Below are 10,527 nucleotides of genomic sequence, written 5' to 3' on the forward strand. Positions count from 1 at the left end.
AGTTTCATTTCATTCGGTCGTCAATTTCAGCCGTTATGCCAAAATGACGCTTTGTGTGTCCGTAGCCGAATCGGTTGTTCCGACCTACTTTTGGTGGTCCCAACCTGGATATACTCCATGGTTGCATTGCCCTCGATGTTGTTAAGCTTCCTGAGAAGTTTTGTGTCGTTTCGACAACTTTTTCCTGTTTGCCTCTTGTAGGCTCTGTTGACCTAGGGTTTTTCCAGTCGTTCTTTCTCGAGCTTTGAGTGTTAGAAACCCATCTTCTATACTAGGGTAACCCACCTATAAGTTCTTGCAAGGTTTGGTTAGGCGTTTGTGCCCCTACCTAGCATTCTTCCCCATTCCCCGTCTGCTCTTGTTTCTTGGTTTTGGTCAGTTTTCGCGACAAAAGTTAACGATAAGCATCAAAAGCTTATGGCAACGAGTCTACCTCTCATGTCTGGTGTCCTCTGAGCTCTCGTAGCAGTCGTAGAAGTCTGTAGAAGGTTGGATGCTCCTGTGTGCTCTTTGCTCTCTCCAAGAAGGTAATAGTGGAAATGAGCTTGAAAGTGATGTGAAAAATACTTAACTTCGGACTTCTCGGATCACTTGTTACCAAATTTGACATGTGCTCCTATTTCGTCGTGAAATGCACTTTAGGATTTGAAATTTCTCAATTTGGACTCCGTTTGACCTGTTTCTGAGAAATCTGTCCACTTTGCCAAAATTCTGTCATTTCGGGCTTCCCGCAACTTTTCCCGAATTGTACTCAATTTTTACCATGGGTTGCCCTTGTCATTAGGATCATCACCATCTATTCTTTTCTTTTTTCTGATCTCGTTTCACCTGCTTTTTTATTTTTCTTTTTCTTTTATTAAGAAAATCATAAAAAATAAAGAAAAATAGCAATTTGAAGCCAAAAAATTCCAAACATACACAATAAATAGCTGGTAACCCTGTGTATATGAATATACACTTATTTGTGATTTCTGAACTTGGATTACCACTTTTTTCCACTTTTTAGCTCCAAACACACTCTTATTTAGTGATATTTACACGTCTAGAGACCCAAATTCATCATTTGATCTCTTCTTGTTGCAAAACAAGGTATATAAGGGCATAAATATTATCAATATCCACAATCAAACATAAAAATTGCAAAATTATGTAAGACACTGCTCTTGTAATATAATTTTTGTTTTTCTTTGTTTTTGTCGCTTATAGCTGCTTTGTAGCTCCTGTATACCTGTATACCTCCCCCCCTCCTAGTCTGAGTCCTCCTGGACGACTATGAATTGTCTATGGGCGAAGCATTGTAGTTGTTTTGGTCATAAGTTCCCACTGCAATTGTAGAGCGATAATACAACAGTCTTTCCAATAAAGCTGCTCTTTGTTTGATTGAAGGATTGGTGGTCGGGTTTTGGGTTGGTTTTGGCACTGCAGTAGTAGAATCAGTAGATGGATTCTTCTTTACCTTGTTGTTCTTTTGCACAATCCAAATTTGCTTCCGCTTCGCTTGTGCTTGCCACAAACTCTTTGCCATCCAAACCTGCTTTGTTCTTTGTGTTGATTTCCTCGCCTTGAAATACCTAGGAGTTTCCGTGGATTGTACTGAATGGAGTTCCTGTTTACAAATCTTTGGGATCCAAATTTGCTTGCTATAGCTTTGTGCCGTCATGAACTTCTTTGGAATCCAGATCTGTTTCACTGTCCTTGATTGTTTGGAATCACTCTGTTGTCTGGTATTGAAGACTCTGTTTTCCACCTTTGTTTCCTCTGTCACAACCTTTTTTGGTCTCCATACCAACTTTGACTCCGTTTTCTCCCAAGGTTGAGTTGTTATATTATTGCTTGTCTTCCTTATCCACTGTTGAGAGTTCCTCGTCGAAGAGCAATCCAGTTGTATAGAAACTTTTGGTTGCCATTGCTTCTTCTTTTTCTCTGGTTGTTGTTTACCTTTGTGCTTGGATTCTTCCTTTGGAGTTGGCTCTGCTCCTTTGGTGAACTTAACTGATTGACTTTCACCTTCGTATTTGATAAGCACTGATGTAGAATTCCAGTCAATCATTGCATTGTATTGCTTCTGCCATGGTTGTCCTAGCAATAATGGATGTTGTGTAGCTTGGTGTTCAACCACGTAAAACATATGAGGATACACATACTGGTTAATCTATATATGTAAAACTGTGCATCCGATAGTTTTGATTGAATTCTCAGAGTAACTCTTTAACTCTTGCTTGGCAGTTTGTAATTTAGTGTCATTTGTCAATTGTCTATACAAACTGAGTGAAAGTAGGTTAGTTTGAGCTCCTGAATCCAATAGTGCTCTGGCTTTGATTTGGTTGGTTCCTACTTTGCATTCAATGATGGGTTCTTCTTTGTCATTATTCATTTCTGTTATACTGACTGCGTTTATTCGTATTGCTCCTTCATTGCGCTGTTTCTGACGCAGTAGTCTTCTTTTCTCCATTCTTTCCTTCGCCTCGGCTTGCGCTTCCTCCACAATCTTTTTCTTTTTCTGGACACGCAGCTTTTCTTGATGTATTTTGAGAAGCATGTCTTGGGTTAGCGGCAAAAGATACTTTTTCACTCTGCATCCACTAATCCAATTGGGCATTTCTTCTCCGTCTAATGTAGCAAGCTTGACGGCTCCACTTGGTGATAGATGTTGGAATTAGGGTTGCAGAGAAACACACACAGCTTGGAGAAGACGAAGGAAGCTCAAGGCACACAATAGAGAGTGTATTCCTTAGTGTGCAATGGAAAGATAGATAGCCCTAGAGTGATGGGCGTATATACAATGCACGGGGGAAAAAACCTCCTAAAGAGGGAAAAAATGCCCCGGCGGTCCTAGTGTGTTCACACACATCACTACCACATGTATATGGTAACAAATCCCCCCTGGAGTGATGCGGTGAACGAGAGCTGGCACATGAGTAAAGGGAAGTGCCATGCCCTGAGGACATGATCAGTCCACAAAGGGGAGTAAGCCCAAAGCTTTGCGGAAAGCTTCAAGCTTCTCACGAGACAATGCCTTTGTGAAAAGATCTGCAAGGTTGTCCTGTGTTGGCACATAAGCCAAGCTGATCTCTCCTGCTGAGAGCCTCTCCCTGACATAGTGGTAATGCACCTCAATGTGCTTTGTGCGAGCATGAAAAACTGGGTTCCTCGCAACTGCCAATGCGCTCTGACTGTCAGTGTAGATAGTGTTGGCAGTGTCCTGTCCAACACCCAAGTCAGCCATAAGGCGTCTGAGCCATACACACTCAACCGTAGCTGTGAAGACTGCCCTGTACTCAGCCTCACAACTCGAAGTGGCCACAGTAGGTTGCTTCTTGCTCAACCATGATATACATGAACTGCCAAGCATGAAACAAAAACCACTTGTGGACACTCGCGTGTCAAAACAACCAGCCCAATCTGAGTCCGAAAAAGCATGTAAGTCTGGCGGCAATGATCCCCCCTTGGGATAAAACAAGCCAAGATGTAAAGTGCCACTAAGGTAGCGGAAAATCCTCTTGACAGCCTGCCAATGCTTAGACCCTGGGCTATGCATAAATCTGCTGACCTGCGAGACTGCAAACTGAATATCTGGCCTCGTGTTGCATACATAAATGAGGCAGCCAACAGCAGTTTGGTAAAGAGTGACATCAGCAGGATCGCCAGCATCATGTAGACTCAACTTCAAACCTGTTTCCATGGGAGTGGCAATAGGTTTGCAATCCTCAAGTCCAAACTTACATAGCAATGTCTCTATGTAACTTTTCTGACACAAGGCAATACCACCATCACACTGCTTAAACTGTATACCCAAGTAATGATGCAACAGCCCCAAATCTTTCATCTTGAAAGTAGCATTCAAATCAGCCTTAAATTCAGCAATATGTCTCTCATTTGGTCCAGTGATCAGCAAATCATCAACATAAAGAACCACAATGAGAAATACATCATCCTCACGCTTTACATACAATGTGCTTTCTGTTGGACTGTTATGAAAGCCTCGTTTAACCAAATGAGTGTCAGCTTTCTCATACCAAGCACGAGGAGATTGCTTCAACCCATACAAAGCCTTCTTACATTTGCACACTTTGTCCTCTTGTCCTTTTATGACAAAACCGCGAGGCTGCGTTACATAAACTTCCTCAAATATGTCACCATTCAAGAAAGCAGTAACAATGTCTGATTGATGTACATCCCAACCAAAATGAGCTGCCAATGCACATAGAAAACGCACAGTAGTCATACGACAAGTGGGAGCAAAAGTCTCTTCATAATCTATGCCTTTTTGTTGTGCATAACCCTTTGCAACAAGTCGAGCCTTATGGCGATCGATCTCACCATCCGGCTTGCGTTTCAACTTGTAAACCCACTTCGTACCAATGGCCTTTTTGCCAGGAGGCAAATCACATAAAGTCCATGTGTCATTCTCTATAAGTGCATCATATTCTGATTTCATGGCAGCAATCCAATTTTCTGAATTCTGTGCTTCATCAAAAGACAGAGGCTCGTCAACATCATGTAAACTAGACACAGCCAAAGCATAACAATCTGATGCATAAGATGCATGGCGAGAGCCTGAACGAGTACGACTAGATAAAGGTGCATCCAATTTACTGTCACGCAAAGTGTGCACCAGCCATTTTGGCATACCTCTAGCCTGCTCATTTTCAGCCCTTTCCTCATCAAGTACATCATGTACATCTGCATCAGTAATAGGCTGTTCTAAAACATTTTCAGAAACCCCCATAGGCTGTACATTTGCCTCATTGGAACTTACATTCGTATTTCCACTACTGAAAAGAGGCAACAAAGTGTCATAAATGTCCTGTGAGCTTACATTACTGTCTCTAGTACATGACAGCAAGGGCTGAACAGAATCTTCCACAAACACTACATCCCGTGAAACCAGAATACGTTTTGTTTGCGGATGATACAACCTGTAACCTTTGCTTTCAGCACTATAACCAACAAAAATACATTTGACAGCCTTATCATCCAATTTTCTGCGCTGCACTTGTGGCACCAAAGCATATGCCAAACAGCCAAAAACACGCATGTGCTCAATAGAAGGTTTTCTATCATGCCATGCTTCATATGGAGTAATAGACTGCAAAGCTTTCGTAGGACACCTGTTAAGTACATAAGTGGCACACATGATGGCCTCAAGCCAAAAAGAATGCGGCAAAGCTTGACTTTTGACCATACATCGTGCCATTTCCGTTAGTGACCTGTTTTTCCTCTCAGCAACACCATTTTGCTGAGGTGTATAAGGCACTGTATATTGGTGTTTTATCCCACGACTAGCCAGAAATGCATTAAATTCATGAGACATATACTCCCCCCCTCGATCGGAACGGAGGGTGCCCATAGTACATTTTGAGACATTTTCAGCCATAGCCAAAAATTGTTTGAAGCACATAAAAACTTCGGACTTCGCTTTAAGCGGAAATACCCACGCATGCCTGGAGTAATCATCAATGAAAGTCACGAAGTACAGGTAATTGCCCAAGGACGGAGTTTGCATGGGCCCACAAACGTCACTATGCACAAGCTGCAACCTGCATGTGGCCCTAACTGAACCATCCTTTGGAAACCTAGAACGCTGCATTTTACCCAGAATACAGCCTTCACAAACATGTTTGATAGGTGCTTCAAGAGGCGGCAAAGAAGCAACCATATCAGATTTCTGCAAACGCAGCAAACTGGCAAAATTCAGATGACCAAAACGTGCATGCCAAAGTTTTGCATCTGAAATAGCCCTTGAATCTGCAACAGCATTTGCAAAATTTTGTCCACACTTGTCATACAAAGTGAGCTTATACATCCCACGGCACAAAAGCCCAGATGCAACAATTTCATCACCAAAACTGAGATCATGAACTGTACATCTGTCATCCACAAATTTGACTACAAGTCCAAGTCTAGCAAGTGCGGATACAGACAAGAGATTCTTCTTGATCCCAGGTACATAAAGTGCATCAACAAGTGTGAAGGAACTGCCATTAGCAGCAGTGAGCACAATCTTTCCAACTCCCTGAACTGGATAAGAGGCGTTGTTGGCACAAGTGACTGAATTCCCATGAGGGACAAACTCGAGAGAGGTAAACAATTCACGATGTGAGGTAATGTGCTTTGTAGCACCACTGTCGAAATACCACACATGTGAATCTGCAGCAACTGACAAGCATGCATCATGGACAGCAGGATTGTAAGTGCACTCTGCGCTAAAAGCCCATTCTGCATCAACATCAGCATCACAATCTCCTTTCACAGAAGACTCAACAATGGCTGCATTTGTAGTGGAACCAGCATTTGCAGTGGAACCACCCTCTTTCTTCTTAGCCTCTTTGGCCTTCAACTTAGGACACGACTTGATCAAGTGATCATTGGCTTTACAATAATGGCAACGCATCTTCTTTTTGCCCTTATCACCAGAATTGCCAGACGAAGTGCTGCCAGCAGAAGCATTAGGAACAGAATTTTTGCCACTCGCAGCAGAACCATAAGAAGTGGCTGCATTACTGTTACCACCCTTTCTTTGAGAAGCAATAAAAGCCTGTTCAACTGCATGCTGCCTAGTCCTGTTTTTTCTAGAAAGTGACTCTTGCAACAGCAATGTGCATAATGCATCAAACTTGACAACTTCAGGATTTCCTTGGGTCATCAGTCTCCAAGTACTAGCAAAAGTCTGGTAGGAATCTGGTAAGGCATCAAGAACAGTCTGCACAAGGGAACTGTCAGAAATGACTTCACCTGCAGAAATGAGTTGCTCATTGATATCCTTGACACTAGCAAGGAAAGTGTCCATATCATCTTCCTCATGCATAATCTTCGACTCTAGCTCTTTACGCAGCAAAGCAATTTTAGCCTCATTGCGGCTTGCATAAAGACCTGCTAGAATATCCCAAGCCTGTTTTGCAGATTTTGCTGAACGGATGTGAGGAATAATGGTGCGCTTCACAGACAACGCAATCAATGCATGAGCCTGCGCATCCTTAACATCCCAACGAGCTTGTTCTGCTGTAGGCAAAACAACTCTAACAGCTGCAATCCTTGCAGCAAGACCTGCAACATCCTCAATATCGCCTACATCTTCAGAACCAGGACGTACATCAATGCCCTGCACAATGTTCCAGACACCTTTTGACACAAGAACGTGTTGCATCATATAAGCCCACATAGGGTAGTTGTCCCCATCCAACCGGTCCTCAGCAGCAAACATCTTGAACACATCTGTGTTGTTGTTGTCAGCCATGGTAAATGCTGCACCTGATGTGAAAACTGCCCGAAAATAGGAGAAATGGAGCGGGAACAACTTGTGCTATATAGCACAAACCGTAGAAGACTATAAGGCACCTGTTATGCAGAAAACGGCACTGACAGAAAATCTGCACAAAATGACGAAATAACCTGTGCAGTACTGCCCGTAGTGGAAACGGAGGCCGAAATGAGCCCAAATCAGAATTCTGAGCAGACCGAGCTCTTCGAGCCATCCCAAAATATTTGTCGACCTGCGAACGCTTGCCAAAGCTCACTGAAATCGGAGAAAGTGAGCAGGCGTGTGCTGGAGCAGCTGGCGACTAAGCCCGGGAGGACGTGACCTGCTCTGATACCAATTGTTGGAATTAGGGTTGCAGAGAAATACACACAGCTTGGAGAAGACGAAGGAAGCTCAAGGCACACAATAGAGAGTGTATTCCTTAGTGTGCAATGGAAAGATAGATAGCCCTAGAGTGATGGGCGTATATACAATGCACGGGGGAAAAAACCTCCTAAAGAGGGAAAAAATGCCCCGGCGGTCCTAGTGTGTTCACACACATCACTACCACATGTATATGGTAACAATAGATCTTTAATCACCAGAGGTCCCATCCCTCGCTTTTTAAACTTCTTAGCTTGCTATTTCAGAGTGTAAACTAGGACATAGTCCCCAACCTTAAACTCTTTAGTCCGCACATGCTTATCAAAAAATTCCTTTTGTCGCTTTTTTTGAGCGTAGATAGAAGCTACTGCTTTTAGGCGAAGCTCGTCTAGATTTTCCAGGTCATCTATTCTATCAGAAAGATCGTGCCCTGTCCACTCTAGATCCTTAGCCACCCTTAAGGTTGAAATCAAGAATTCTATTGGTAAGATAGCATTTAGCCCAAAAACCATGTTATATGGGGTCGTTCCTATTGATGTTTTATATGCTACCCTATATGCCCATAATGTTGAATGCAACTTCTGGTCCCAGTCAGTTCTCCACTCAGATACAATCTTTGTAAGGACCGTGCATATGGTTTTGTTTGTTGCTTCAGCTTGTCCGTTTGCTTGTGGATGATACAGGGCTGATTTTCTATGGATTACCATGAATTCATCTAGAAGGATCTTTATCACTTCATTTATAAAATGTATGCCTCGATCACTCACAATTTCTATTGGCAATCCATATCGTACAAAGACGTATTCATATAGAAATTGTGCCGTGGTCCTGGCATCCGCTTTTTGAGTTGCCTTTGCTTCGACCCACTTTGTTAGATAGTCTGTAGCCACAACGATGTATTGTGCATGAGTCTTATAGGCAGGAGGTGAAATGGGTCCGACATAATCAATCCCCCATTTTGCAAAAGCTCTTGCCCCCATCATTGGTCTAAGCGGCATATCATCTCTTTTAAGTGGTATTTTGGTCTGCTGACAGTCATCACACCGTTTAACGTATTCCTCAACGTCCATATGTAATGTTGGCCACCATATTCCTGCGGCTAAGACAAGTTTTGCTGTCTTATCACCTAAGAAATGGCCTCCACCTACTCCTCCATGAGCTTGCTCCAGGATTATCACATACTCGGACTTTGATGCGCAAATCCTAAGCTGTTTGTCTTTACCTCTCTTATGGAGTTGATCTCCTATTAAAGTGTAATCTCTAGCTTCTGTCTCTACAAATTTATGACGAGCTTTTGACGTTCCTTCTGGGAAAGTTCTATTTGTGAGATATTCAACAATATACTGACTCCATTCCGGAGCGATCATTATCTGATATAATGTTGAATACTCTGCTGGCGGTTTTGAGGAACATACAATACATACAGTGACATATTCATGTACGCTTTCTTTCATTCCTGGCCAATAGACTCCCAATTGTAACAAATTCCTATATGTGTTCCTTCTTGAACAATGAAATGCACATTCCTGAACATGTGCTTCGCGCAGATATATATTATATTCCTCAGGATTGATGCATAGTCGTAAAACATGATCATTTCCCAATTGATACAACCTTCCTGCAACCAATTGAAGATTCTTGGATTGCTGAATAGAAATATGTTTCTGGTTGTATTCTCTTTTATCAAACTCTCCTCCATAGGTTAATAGGCTAACGACATTTTGAGACCACTTCGGTATCATTTCTATGTTGAACAAGTACGCGTCTGGCATGTCGTCATCTACTCCTATAGGGTCTTCTCCATTCGTCAATCGCGAAAGATGATCAGCTGTAAGATGTGTTTTTCCTTTCTTTACTACTACCATGAAGTCGAATTCCAGTAAGATAATGAACCATCTCACTATTCTCCCGGTATTGCATGGTTTATTCACTAGGTAGAGCAAGGCTTGGTGATCCGTAAAAAACACAAACTTGTTGGCTAGAAGATAATGCCGAAATTTCTTCACAGCATATATCATTCCTAATCCCTCTCGCTCTGTTGTGGTGTAATTCTTCTCTGCCTTGTTGAGCTATCGACTGGCGTAACAGATAGGAAAATCCATGTTTCCTTCTTCTGGCTGAGCAAGAATGCATCCTATTGCATATGCAGAAGCATCTATATGCACATGGAATATCTTCTCCCAATCTGGTGATTTCAAGACTGGAGCAGTAATGAGTGCCTCTTTCAATTTCTTGAATGATTCCTCACACTCCTTTGTCCATTCAAAGTTCACTATTAGCATGTAAAGTGGTTGGCCTATTATAGCGTACATGTAAATGAATCGTCTATAATATCCGCAATGTCCCATAAAGCTCTGTACTTGTTTTGCATTGGTTGGTCTAGGTATATCCACTATAAATTTTATCTTCTCTAAATCCGTGGATATTCCGTTTTGTGAGACAATATGTCCCAGAATTCTGCCCTGTCGGACCATAAACACACATTTCTCAGGATTGAGACAAATGCGATATGTCCTACATTTCTCAAATACTTTTCTTAGGTGTTCTAGATGCTCATCTCTCAGAAGAGAATGTACACATAAGTCATCCATGTATATTTCTAGAAACAACCTTAAGTATTCTTTGAAAGCATGTGTCATCAGCCTCTGGAAGGTTGCGGGAGCATTGGTTAGACCAAAAGGCATAACCCGATAAGCATAAATTCCCCACTCCATTGCAAAAGCTATTTTATGTTGATCTTCCAGTGCTATGGCTAGCTGGTTATATCCTGAAAAACCATCAAGAAAGGAGTATGCTGTTTTCCCTGATACACTCTCTAGAACATGATCAGTTATCGACAAGGGATAATTGTCCCTGATTGTTGCAGCATTCACTTTCTTTAAGTTGACACACACTCGGAGTTT

The sequence above is a fragment of the Adiantum capillus-veneris genome, chromosome 29 (assembly GCF_014529385.1).
Source record: "Adiantum capillus-veneris isolate H3 chromosome 29, ASM1452938v2, whole genome shotgun sequence".
NCBI classification, from domain to species: Eukaryota; Viridiplantae; Streptophyta; class Polypodiopsida; order Polypodiales; family Pteridaceae; genus Adiantum; species Adiantum capillus-veneris.